The sequence below is a fragment of the Poromitra crassiceps genome (assembly GCF_964638095.1).
Source record: "Poromitra crassiceps genome assembly, chromosome: 4".
Classification (NCBI taxonomy): Eukaryota; Metazoa; Chordata; class Actinopteri; order Beryciformes; family Melamphaidae; genus Poromitra; species Poromitra crassiceps.
This window is the reverse complement of record NC_139626.1, coordinates 19564339-19577021: the sequence shown is the minus strand read 5'-3', so window position 1 is coordinate 19577021 and position 12683 is coordinate 19564339. Positions and strand designations below refer to the sequence as shown.

Here is a 12683-nt window from a genome sequence, read left to right as displayed (position 1 = left end):
CAGGCACGATTGGCTGTGTCTGCGGGTGGGAAGCCGGATTGAGGGTATGTGTCCTTGTTGAAGTTGACGCTGCACTAGCGCCTCCTCTGGTCGGTCTGTTCGGGGTGGAAGGGAACTGGTGGGAATAGCGTGATCCACCCACGTGCTATGTCGTGCCGGTGAAGCTCCGCGCTGTCGGGTGAAAAGAAGCCGCTCGCAACTGCGCATGTGTAGGAGGAAGCATGGTGCTAGTCTACGGCTCTCCCCAGATTGGCAGAGGGTGGAGCAGCGACCGGGGCAGCAGGGGGAAATTAGCCAAGTACAAATGGGGGGGAAATCAGGAAAAAATAATCTTCTATATTAAAAGGGAGCAAGTGTGCAATGTGTGTTTCAATTTAATTTTGGCCGGCCACAGCTATGCCGTTTTACGTGCGACCGGGCTGAAACTTTCAGGGGGTGTAAAGAGCACCCGTGCGGGTGACCTGATGGAGCTGGATTTTATGATTAGGTGATTGCCCTAATTACCTAATGATGTGATGTCATCAGTGATTGATGATGTCATCAGTGATATAGCGGCCGAGCTGCAGCCAGTCAGAGTTGCCACATTGTCACAATGGCTCTGTGCATAAGTAATGTGTGACATACCTTGATTATTGTAACATAGACATTGTGACATCATCAATCATGATGTCATCAGTGATTATGTCATCAGTTATGTCACTTGAGCAATTGTGATGCATCATCAGTCACCAGTGGCTACCACTTAGGTGACAGACGGACATCACTCACTGATGTCATCATCACAGATGTTCACATTTGCTCGTGTGACATCACTGGAGACATCATCACCGATGACATCACAATCGAGTGACATCACTGTATGTCTGTCCCCACAAAAAGAAAGAAAGAAAGAGCCTCTGCATTTTTAAGAGCCCTCTGCAATTTATGACATCACTGATGATTTCACAATAACTATGGCATCATCAGTGATGTCATAAAACATCTCTCATCGCTGTTCATCTGCATATTCAGACAGAAAAATCACATTGCATTAATTTTGAGAAACATCAACAATATAATTGACCCATTGGTTTTTCCAACTGACCAAAGAAATGGTGATGGAGAAGCTAAGTGCACAGCTGGTTGGGCGAGTTTGAGCTGAGCGAAGGCATGCTGGTGCAGGTGATGGGCGAGCTGTCCAACAACATGCACATGAGGAAGTTCATGCAGACCTTTGTGCTGGCACCTGACGGTACCGTCGGCAACAAATTCTACATCCACAACGACATGTTTCATTACCAAGATGAGGTGTTTTGCGACTCAGACTCCGAGCCTCCCAAAGAGTCTGAGGATGAGGTCCAGGAGATGGACGAGAGCGTTCCCTCTCCTGATGCTGCCTTCTACGAACAGACACTTGCTGCCTTCTACAAACAGACGCCTGCTGCCTTCTACGAACAGACACTTGCTGCCTTCTACAAACAGACGCCTGCTGCCTTCTACGAACAGACACTTGCTGCCTTCTACGAACAGACGCCCGCTGCCTTCTACGAACAGACACTTGCTGCCTTCTACGAACAGATGCCTGCTGCCTTCTACAAACAGACACTTGCTGCCTTCTACAAACAGACACTTGCTGCCTTCTACGAACAGACACTTGCTGCCTTCTACAAACAGACACTTGCTGCCTTCTACAAACAGACACTTGCTGCCTTCTACAAACAGACACTTGCTGCCTTCTACAAACAGACACTTGCTGCCTTCTACAAACAGACGCCTGCTGCCTTCTACAAACAGACACTTGCTGCCTTCTACAAACAGACACTTGCTGCCTTCTACAAACAGACACTTGCTGCCTTCTACAAACAGACACTTGCTGCCTTCTACAAACAGACACTTGCTGCCTTCTACGAACAGATACTTGCTGCCTTCTACGGACAGACGCCTGCTGCCTTCTACGAACAGACGCCTGCTGCCTTCTACAAACAGACACTTGCTGCCTTCTACAAACAGACACTTGCTGCCTTCTACAAACAGACGCCTGCTGCCTTCTACAAACAGACACTTGCTGCCTTCTACAAACAGACACTTGCTGCCTTCTACAAACAGACGCCTGCTGCCTTCTACAAACAGACACTTGCTGCCTTCTACAAACAGACGCCTGCTGCCTTCTACGAACAGACACTTGCTGCCTTCTACGAACAGACGCCTGCTGCCTTCTACAAACAGACACTTACTGCCTTCTACAAACAGACACTTGCTGCCTTCTACAAACAGACACTTACTGCCTTCTACAAACAGACACTTGCTGCCTTCTACAAACAGACGCCTGCTGCCTTCTACAAACAGACGCCTGCTGCCTTCTACGAACAGACACTTGCTGCCTTCTACAAACAGACGCCTGCTGCCTTCTACAAACAGACGCCTGCTGCCTTCTACAAACAGACACTTGCTGCCTTCTACGAACAGACACCTGCTGCCTTCTACGAACAGACGCCTGCTGCCTTCTACGAACAGACGCCTGCTGCCTGCTACAAACAGAGGTCTGCTGCCTTCTACGAACAGACACTTGCTGCCTTCTACAAACAGACACTTGCTGCCTGCTACAAACAGACACCTGCTGCCTTCTACGAACAGACACTTGCTGCCTTCTACGAACAGACGCCTGCTGCCTGCTACAAACAGAGGTCTGCTGCCTTCTATGAACAGACATTTGCTGCCTTCTACAAACAGACACTTGCTGCCTGCTACAAACAGACACCTGCTGCCTTCTACGAACAGACACTTGCTGCCTTCTACGAACAGACGCCTGCTGCCTTCTACAAACAGAGGCCTGCTGCCTTCTACAAACAGACGCCTGCTGCCTTCTACGAACAGACACTTGCTGCCTTCTACAAACAGACGCCTGCTGCCTTCTACAAACAGACACTTGCTGCCTTCTACAAACAGACACTTGCTGCCTTCTACGAACAGACGCCTGCTGCCTTCTACAAACAGACACTTGCTGCCTTCTACAAACAGACACTTGCTGCCTTCTACAAACAGACACCTGCTGCCTTCTACGAACAGACACCTGCTGCCTTCTACGAACAGACACTTACTGCCTTCTACAAACAGACACTTACTGCCTTCTACGAACAGACACTTGCTGCCTTCTACAAACAAACACTTACTGCCTTCTACGAACAGACACTTGCTGCCTTCTACGAACAGACACTTGCTGCCTTCTACAAACAGACGCCTGCTGCCTTCTACAAACAGACGCCTGCTGCCTTCTACAAACAGACACTTACTGCCTTCTACAAACAGACGCCTGCTGCCTTCTACAAACAGACACTTGCTGCCTTCTACAAACAGACACTTGCTGCCTTCTACGAACAGACGCCTGCTGCCTTCTACAAACAGACACTTGCTGCCTTCTACAAACAGACACTTGCTGCCTTCTACAAACAGACGCCTGCTGCCTTCTACAAACAGACATTTGCTGCCTTCTACAAACAGACGCCTGCTGCCTTCTACAAACAGACGCCTGCTGCCTTCTACAAACAGACGCCTGCTGCCTTCTACGAACAGACGCCTGCTGCCTTCTACAAACAGACACTTACTGCCTTCTACGAACAGACGCCTGCTGCCTTCTACGAACAGACACTTGCTGCCTTCTACGAACAGACGCCTGCTGCCTTCTACGAACAGACGCCTGCTGCCTTCTACAAACAGACACTTGCTGCCTTCTACGAACAGACGCCTGCTGCCTTCTACGAACAGACACTTGCTGCCTTCTACGAACAGACACTTGCTGCCTTCTACGAACAGACGCCTGCTGCCTTCTACGAACAGACACTTGCTGCCTTCTACGAACAGACGCCTGCTGCCTTCTACGAAAAGACGCCTGCTGCCTTCTACAAACAGAGGCCTGCTGCCTTCTACAAACAGACGCCTGCTGCCTTCTACAAACAGACGCCTGCTGCCTTCTACGAACAGAGGCCTGCTGCCTTCTACGAACAGACATTTGCTGCCTTCTACAAACAGACACTTGCTGCCTGCTACGAACAGACGCCTGCTGCCTTCTACGAACAGACACTTGCTGCCTTCTACGAACAGACGCCTGCTGCCTTCTACGAAAAGACGCCTGCTGCCTTCTACAAACAGAGGCCTGCTGCCTTCTACAAACAGACGCCTGCTGCCTTCTACAAACAGACGCCTGCTGCCTGCTACAAACAGAGGCCTGCTGCCTTCTACGAACAGACATTTGCTGCCTTCTACAAACAGACACTTGCTGCCTGCTACAAACAGACACCTGCTGCCTTCTACGAACAGACACTTGCTGCCTTCTACGAACCGACGCCTGCTGCCTTCTACGAAAAGACGCCTGCTGCCTTCTACAAACAGAGGCCTGCTGCCTTCTACAAACAGACGCCTGCTGCCTTCTACAAACAGACGCCTGCTGCCTTCTACAAACAGACGCCTGCTGCCTTCTACAAACAGACACTTGCTGCCTTCTACGAACAGACGCCTGCTGCCTTCTACGAACAGACACTTGCTGCCTTCTACAAACAGACACTTGCTGCCTTCTACGAACAGACGCCTGCTGCCTTCTACAAACAGACACTTGCTGCCTTCTACAAACAGACGCCTGCTGCCTTCTACAAACAGACGCCTGCTGCCTTCTACAAACAGACACTTGCTGCCTTCTACGAACAGACACTTGCTGCCTTCTACGAACAGACGCCTGCTGCCTTCTACGAACAGACACTTGCTGCCTTCTACGAACAGACGCCTGCTGCCTTCTACAAACAGACACTTGCTGCCTTCTACAAACAGACGCCTGCTGCCTTCTACGAACAGACACCTGCTGCCTTCTACGAACAGACACTTACTGCCTTCTACGAACAGACACCTGCTGCCTTCTACGAACAGACACTTGCTGCCTGCTACAAACAGACGCCTGCTGCCTTCTACAAACAGACGCCTGCTGCCTTCTACAAACAGACGCCTGCTGCCTTCTACGAACAGACACTTGCTGCCTTCTACAAACAGACGCCTGCTGCCTTCTACAAACAGACGCCTGCTGCCTTCTACAAACAGACACTTGCTGCCTTCTACGAACAGACGCCTGCTGCCTTCTACGAACAGACACTTGCTGCCTTCTACAAACAGACACTTGCTGCCTTCTACAAACAGACACTTGCTGCCTTCTACAAACAGACACTTGCTGCCTTCTACAAACAGACGCCTGCTGCCTTCTACAAACAGACACTTGCTGCCTTCTACAAACAGACACTTGCTGCCTTCTACGAACAGACGCCTGCTGCCTTCTACGAACAGACACTTACTGCCTTCTACAAACAGACGCCTGCTGCCTACTACAAACAGACACTTGCTGCCTTCTACAAACAGACACTTGCTGCCTTCTACGAACAGACGCCTGCTGCCTTCTACGAACAGACGCCTGCTGCCTTCTACGAACAGACGCCTGCTGCCTTCTACGAACAGACACTTGCTGCCTTCTACGAACAGACGCCTGCTGCCTTCTACGAACAGATGCCTGCTGCCTTCTACGAACAGACACCTGCTGCCTTCTACGAACAGACACCTGCTGCCTTCTACGAACAGACACTTACTGCCTTCTACAAACAGACACTTACTGCCTTCTACGAACAGACACTTGCTGCCTTCTACAAACAGACACTTACTGCCTTCTACGAACAGACACTTGCTGCCTTCTACAAACAGACGCCTGCTGCCTTCTACAAACAGACGCCTGCTGCCTTCTACAAACAGACACTTACTGCCTTCTACAAACAGACGCCTGCTGCCTTCTACAAACAGACACTTGCTGCCTTCTACAAACAGACGCCTGCTGCCTTCTACAAACAGACGCCTGCTGCCTTCTACAAACAGACGCCTGCTGCCTTCTACGAACAGACGCCTGCTGCCTTCTACAAACAGACACTTACTGCCTTCTACAAACAGACACTTGCTGCCTTCTACAAACAGACGCCTGCTGCCTTCTACAAACAGACACTTGCTGCCTTCTACAAACAGACACTTGCTGCCTTCTACAAACAGACACTTGCTGCCTTCTACAAACAGACGCCTGCTGCCTTCTACAAACAGACGCCTGCTGCCTTCTACAAACAGACACTTACTGCCTTCTACAAACAGACGCCTGCTGCCTTCTACAAACAGACACTTGCTGCCTTCTACAAACAGACGCCTGCTGCCTTCTACAAACAGACGCCTGCTGCCTTCTACAAACAGACACTTGCTGCCTTCTACGAACAGACGCCTGCTGCCTTCTACGAACAGACACTTGCTGCCTTCTACAAACAGACACTTGCTGCCTTCTACAAACAGACACTTGCTGCCTTCTACAAACAGACGCCTGCTGCCTTCTACGAACAGACGCCTGCTGCCTTCTACAAACAGACACTTGCTGCCTTCTACGAACAGACGCCTGCTGCCTTCTACAAACAGACACTTGCTGCCTTCTACAAACAGACGCCTGCTGCCTTCTACGAACAGACGCCTGCTGCCTTCTACGAACAGACACTTGCTGCCTTCTACAAACAGACGCCTGCTGCCTTCTACAAACAGACGCCTGCTGCCTTCTGCAAACAGAAGCCTGCTGCCTTCTACAAACAGACGCCTGCTGCCTTCTGCAAACAGACGCCTGCTGCCTTCTACAAACAGACACTTGCTGCATTCTACGAACAGACACTTGCAGCAGTGAGCCCTGAGCCGGAGGTTGAGAAGGAGGTCGAGGTGAAGATGAAGACGATGCTGGAGATGCCGGCAGCGGAAAGCTCCACCGCCACCGCTCCAGAGGAAAAGAGGCCGTTCTCCTCGGTCACCAGCAGGGCCGTATCAGTCTCGGGACTCTTCCCCCATGTCGTCAAAGTTAATCTCACAACACCGGAGTTGCAGTCAGCAGCACAGAGACCACAGAGAGACCAGAGGCTGAGAGCCATGGCTACCACAGAGCCTGCTGACGTGCCGGGCGAAGCCACCATTGCCATTCCAGAGGAATACAGGCCATTCTGGGCATACCTCCCACCCAGCGGGGCCATCCCAGTCTCAGGACTATCCCCCTACATCATCAAAGACATTTCCACAGCAGCGGCCAGAGTGGAGGTGAAGTCAGAGTTGCAATCAACAGCACAGAGACCACAGAGAGACCAAAGCCAGATGGAACAGAGGCCTGGAGCCCCTCCTGTACACACAGGTCCCAGGCCAGTGTGGGAGGGCGAGCAGGGCGAGTTGGAGGTGCACAGGGTCGTCCGGTACCCCAGCACCCACCAGCTGTTTGTGCGAAACGTCCCGCATGATGTGGACAAGGCTGTGCTCAAGGAGTTCTTTGAACAGTATGGTACAGTCCTGGAGCTGAGGATCAAAAGCAGAGGGAAGCTACCAAACTTTGGCTTTGTGGTGTTTGATGACTCTGAACCCGTACAGAAGATCCTCAGCAACAGGTCCATCAAGTTCAGAGGCAACGTGCGTCTGAACGTGGAGGAAATAAAGACCCGGTCGGCCAGGGAGGGTGACGGGCGGGACATCCGAGGCCCCAGGCCAGTGAGGGTGGGCGAACAGCGCGAGTGGGAGGTGCGCAGGGTCATCCGGTACCCCAACGCCCACCAGCTGTTCATGGGAAACGTCCCGCATGATGTGGACAAGGCCGAGCTCAAGGACTTCTTTGAACAGTATGGTACAGTCTTGAAGCTGACTATCAAAAACACAGGGAAGCTACCAAACCTTGGATTCGTGGTGTTTGATGACTCTGAACCCGTTCAGAAGATCCTCAGCAACAGGCCCATCAAGTTCAGAGGCAATGTGTGTCTGAACGTGGAGGAGATGAAGACCCGGTCAGCCAGAGAGGGTGACAGGCAGGACATCCGAGGCCCCAGGGCAGTGCGGGGGGGCGAGCAGGGTGAGTCAGAAGTGCACAGAGCCATCCGGTACCCCAACGCCCACCAGCTGTTCATGGGAAACATCCCAAATGATGTGGACAAGGCAGAGCTTAAGGAGTTTTTTGAACAGTATGGTACAGTCTTGGAGCTGACGATCAAAAGCAGAGAGAAGCTACCAAACTTTGGCTTTGTGGTGTTTGATGACTCTGAACCCATACAGAAGATACTCAGCAACAAGCCCATCAAGTTCAGAGGCGAGCTGCGTCTGAACGTGGAGGAGATGAAGACTCGGTCGGCCAGGGAGGGCGACAGGTGGGACATCCGACGGGCCAGTGGTCCTGGAGGCCCCGGGGATCCTCAGGAAGAGTCTACCTTCTACGAACAGAGACCATGTCCGGAGCCGGCGCTTCCTGGCAAGGACGAGGAAGGAGCGGCGGTAAGCCATGAGGCCGAGAAGGAGGCTGAGGCCACCATAGTGGAGCTGAAGACTGAGACAATCCTGGAAACGCAGGCAGACACACACACAGCCGGCGAGCAGACAGAGAAAACCCCTGCCCAGGCCACGCCCGCCACAGAGCCGGTGCCTGCCGAACTCACCACTGCCATTCCAGATGAATACAAGCCACTCTCCTGGGTATCGGTCATCAGTAAGAACCTCACACTCAGTGGGGCCATCCCAGTCTCAGGACCCTCCCCTCATGTTGTCAAAGTCACTCCCACAGCACCGTCCAGAGTGGAGGTGAAGTCAGAGTTGCAGTCAGCAGCACAGAGACCACAGAGAGACCAGAGGCCTGGAGGGCCTCCTGTACACAGTGGGCCCAGGCCAGTGCGGGAGGGCGAGCAGGGCGAAGCGAAGGTGCGCAGGGTCGTCCGATACCCCAATGCTCACCAGCTGTTTGTGCGAAACCTCCCGCATGATGTGGACAACGCTGATTTCAAGAAGTTCTTTGAACAGTATGGTACAGTCCTGGAGCTGAGAATCAAAAGCAGAGGGAAGCTATCAAATTTTGGCTTTGTGGTGTTTGATGACTCTGAACCTGTACAGAAGATCCTCAGCAACAGGTCCATCAAGTTCAGAGGTAACATGCGTCTGAACGTGGAGGAGGTGAAGACCCTGTCAGTCAGGGAAGGTGACAGGTGGGACATCCAAGGGCCTAGGCCAGTGCGGGAGGGCGAGTCAGACATGCGCAGGGTCGTCCGGTATCCCAATGTCCACCAGCTGTTCATGGGAAACATCCCACATGACGTGGACAAGGCCGAGCTCAAGGAGTTCTTTGAACAGTATGGTACAGTCTTGGAGCTAACGATCAAAAGCAGAGGGAAGCTACCAAACTTTGGCTTTGTGGTGTTTGATGACTCTGAACCCATACAGAAGATCCTCAGCAACAGGCCCATCAAGTTCAGAGGCGACCTGCATCTGAACGTGGAAGAGATGACCACCCGGTCGGCCAGGGAGGGCAATAAGTGGGACATCGGACGGCCCAGGGGTCCTGGAGGCCCCAGGGGTCCTCAGGAAGAGTCTGCTGCCTTCTACGAACAGAGACCCTGTCCGGAGCTGGCGGTTCATGGGGAGGACGAGGAAGGAGCAGCGCTAAGACCCGAGGCCGAGAAGGAAGCTGAGGCCGCCATGGTGGAGCTGAAGACTGAGACGATGCTGGAGATGCAGGCAGACACACACACAGCCGGCGAGCAGACAGAGAAAACCCCTGCCAAGGCCACGCCCACCGCAGAGCCTGTCGCCGTGCCTTCTGAAACCACCACTGCCATTCCAGACGAATACCTGCCGCTCTCCTGGCTATCGGCCATCACTGAGAACCTCACACTCAGTGGAGCCGTCCCAGTCTCAGGACCCTCCTCCCCCCATGTCGTCAAAGTCACTCCCACAGCACCGTCCAGAGTGGAGGTGAAGTCAGAGTTGCCGTCAGCAGCACAGAGACCACAGAGAGACCAGAGGCCTGGAGGCCTTCCTGTACACAGAGGGCCCAGGCCAGTGCGGGAGGGCGAGGCGGACGTGTGCAGGGTCGTCCGGTACCCCAACGCCCACCAGCTGTTCGTGGGAAACATCCCACATGAGGTGGACACAGTCAAGCTCAAGGAGTTCTTTGAACAGTATGGTACAGTCCTGGAGTTGACGATCAAAAGCAGACGGAAGCTGCCAAATTTTGGCATTGTGGTGTTTGATTACTCTGACCCCGTACAGAAGATCCTCAGCAACAGGCCTATCAAGTTCAGAGGCGATATGCATCTGAACGTGGAGGAGCTGAAGACGATGGATGAAGACGGAGATCGAGAAAAAAACTAGATGCAGCTATGTGTGGGGGGGTATTTTCTCCTGAAAATCCAATTGCTACTGTATATACGCCTCCCACATATTAATGCAATGTGAGCTACCATGCTCTTTAATAATCTGACACTTTCTCCCCCCCCCGATTTTTATCCCATTTCAATCCCCCGTTACTGCTAATTTTAATTTATTTATCCTGGTTGCTGCTCCACCCTCTGCCAATACGGGGGGAGCTGAAACTGGCTCCATGCTTCCTCCGAGACATGGGCAGTAGCCAGCCACTTGTCACCTGACAGGGGATGCTTCACCGGTAGGACATAGCACGTGGGAGGATCACGCTATTCCAACGAGTTCCCCTCCCTCCGAACAGGCGCCCCTAATGACCAGAGGAGGCACCACATCAGCGACCAGGATATTGCATGTTTTGGTGTGGGGTTCCTATATGAAGGAAACCCCCAGGGGGCATGGGGAGAACATGCAAACTCCACACAGAAAGGCCCTTATGACGACCCCACTTGGGCGGCGGGCACTCGAGGACATGCGGACGGGCACGCACTCCTTCAGCGCTCACAGCATCCCAGGTGGGAATCGAACCCAGGACCTTCTAGCTGTGAGGCGACAGTGCTTACCACTGCACCACCATGCCCCTAATCTGACACTTATAAATAGACTATAAAAAATATGGAAATTCACTGTGATGTCACCCATTGGTTTGTGGACTCCCGTTTTGAAGCCTGGATGTTGGCATTTTAACGTCGATCTTTTTTCTCTTGCCATACAGCCGCAGTGCTGCCTGCTATTGGTCCATGATTGGCAAGCTGTGTGATGATCACTGGACCCAAAGCATAGTCTGCTTTTCCTCTATTTGACTCTAAATGGGACCATAATCTACTAAATCAACATTATGCTGTGTAGTCCTGTGTAGATTTTGGGGACCAAAATTTTTTTATGGACCGACCCGACCGACCAACCAACCAACCGAGTGACTTAGAGCTGCTGGCCACAGCTAAAACTAGTTTAGGTCAAACCAAGCGATTCAGCTATATTTAGAATCAGGAGAGACCATATAACATTTCACTCTGAACAAAACAAAAAGCGATAAAAAAATATTTTACAGCATGGACACCGATAGGGGCCGAGTCGTCTATAAGAGGTTCTGTATGTCTGTCGCCTAAAAGAAAGAAAGAAAGAAAGAAAGAAAGAAAGAACAAAAACAGACACAGACACAGACCCTCTTATAGACGGTTTGGCCCCTAGTGGCCATGCCATAAAAATATAAATGTTGGTATAATAAACTTTGATTAGCAGTAGATATTTTTCATTCTTTTCATCAAATTATTATATTTATATCTAATAATATATTTATATATCATCAAAGTTTCCCATCCCTGCTCTAACCCATAATGGTGTCTAACCCGGCGCGTCTCTACAGTTGAAGATGGTGATATAATAGCACCATCTAGTGGAGAGTATTGTTAGTTGAAAGGCTGAGGAGATTGACTTCAAAATCTGACCGATCTTACTCAGTATTTCCAGCTGTAACCTTCCCCTATCTGTCGTTTATGAATTTCATGTAGAAATTAGTTTTTTTTAATGAATGTACTATTATCAGTGTCACCTTCTGAAATATCCATACTATGTCTCCTGCTTTTCTGGTTTTGTAGACAATTTTACTGAAAGATATATTTTGTTTCATCACAAAAGGCTGTTGAATTTGACGCAAGCCTCTTACCATACAACAGTATGGAAATAAACTCCCTCAAAACAATCCAACTGCATTTTTTGTTACTTTTTCACTCATATCATTCTCTCCTAGCAGAAATGTAGTTGTGATTTGTTGTAACATTCTGTATTTTATATGAATATTTCAGTTTGTTTTGACCTTAAATGTATAATCATCTAATCTATTTATATAAAGATGTGTACATTTGTGGGGTGTAATGGAAAAATAATATAACAAGTAGTTTAACGAATTGTTGGAAGGGAATAATAGTAATATTACTTTTGAAAAGAGTAATGAGAAATATATTTGATTTTGAGTAATAAGCCCAACACTGCTTTCCTCATGTAATATAAGCTGTGGCTGCCCTTTGCGTTTTGTTGACCAGAGTTGGATTCTGTCAACCTGGCAGCTCTGGCTTCTGATCTTCAAGATCAGGCTAAAGAGTAAACTGGCAGCTCTGGCTTCTGATCTTCAAGATCTAGCTAAAGAAGAAAAGACAGCCAATGCCAAATATGTGCACCATCCACATTCGAGTCGTATTTATCGTAAAGAAAAAAAAACATGCTCATCAGAATCAGAATCACTTTTATTGCCACAGTATGCAAGATAGATTCGAGGAATTTGTCTTAGCGTCTGTATGCAGCGTAGCGGTTACATCAATATACAGGGATAAGAAGTAGGAAGATAACTAACGGCAATCGCAAGGTTGCAAGTGCAATCAAATCAAATCAAATCGAGTCAATATATACAATATGTACATGAGTGGTGAAGTGTTCTGTGGATGATAAATATG

At 50.3% G+C, this 12683-nt stretch overlaps 1 pseudogene across 1 annotated transcript; it reads left to right on the top strand.

Annotated features, from left to right (window-relative positions):
• Positions 1-1149: 1149 nt before the first annotated feature.
• Positions 1150-10185, top strand: LOC310775658 (ras GTPase-activating protein-binding protein 1 pseudogene; annotated as a pseudogene). The gene is made up of 3 exons: positions 1150-1383; positions 8245-8775; positions 9103-10185. The product of its transcript is annotated as a ras GTPase-activating protein-binding protein 1 pseudogene (transcript).
• Positions 10186-12683: the final 2498 nt, after the last annotated feature.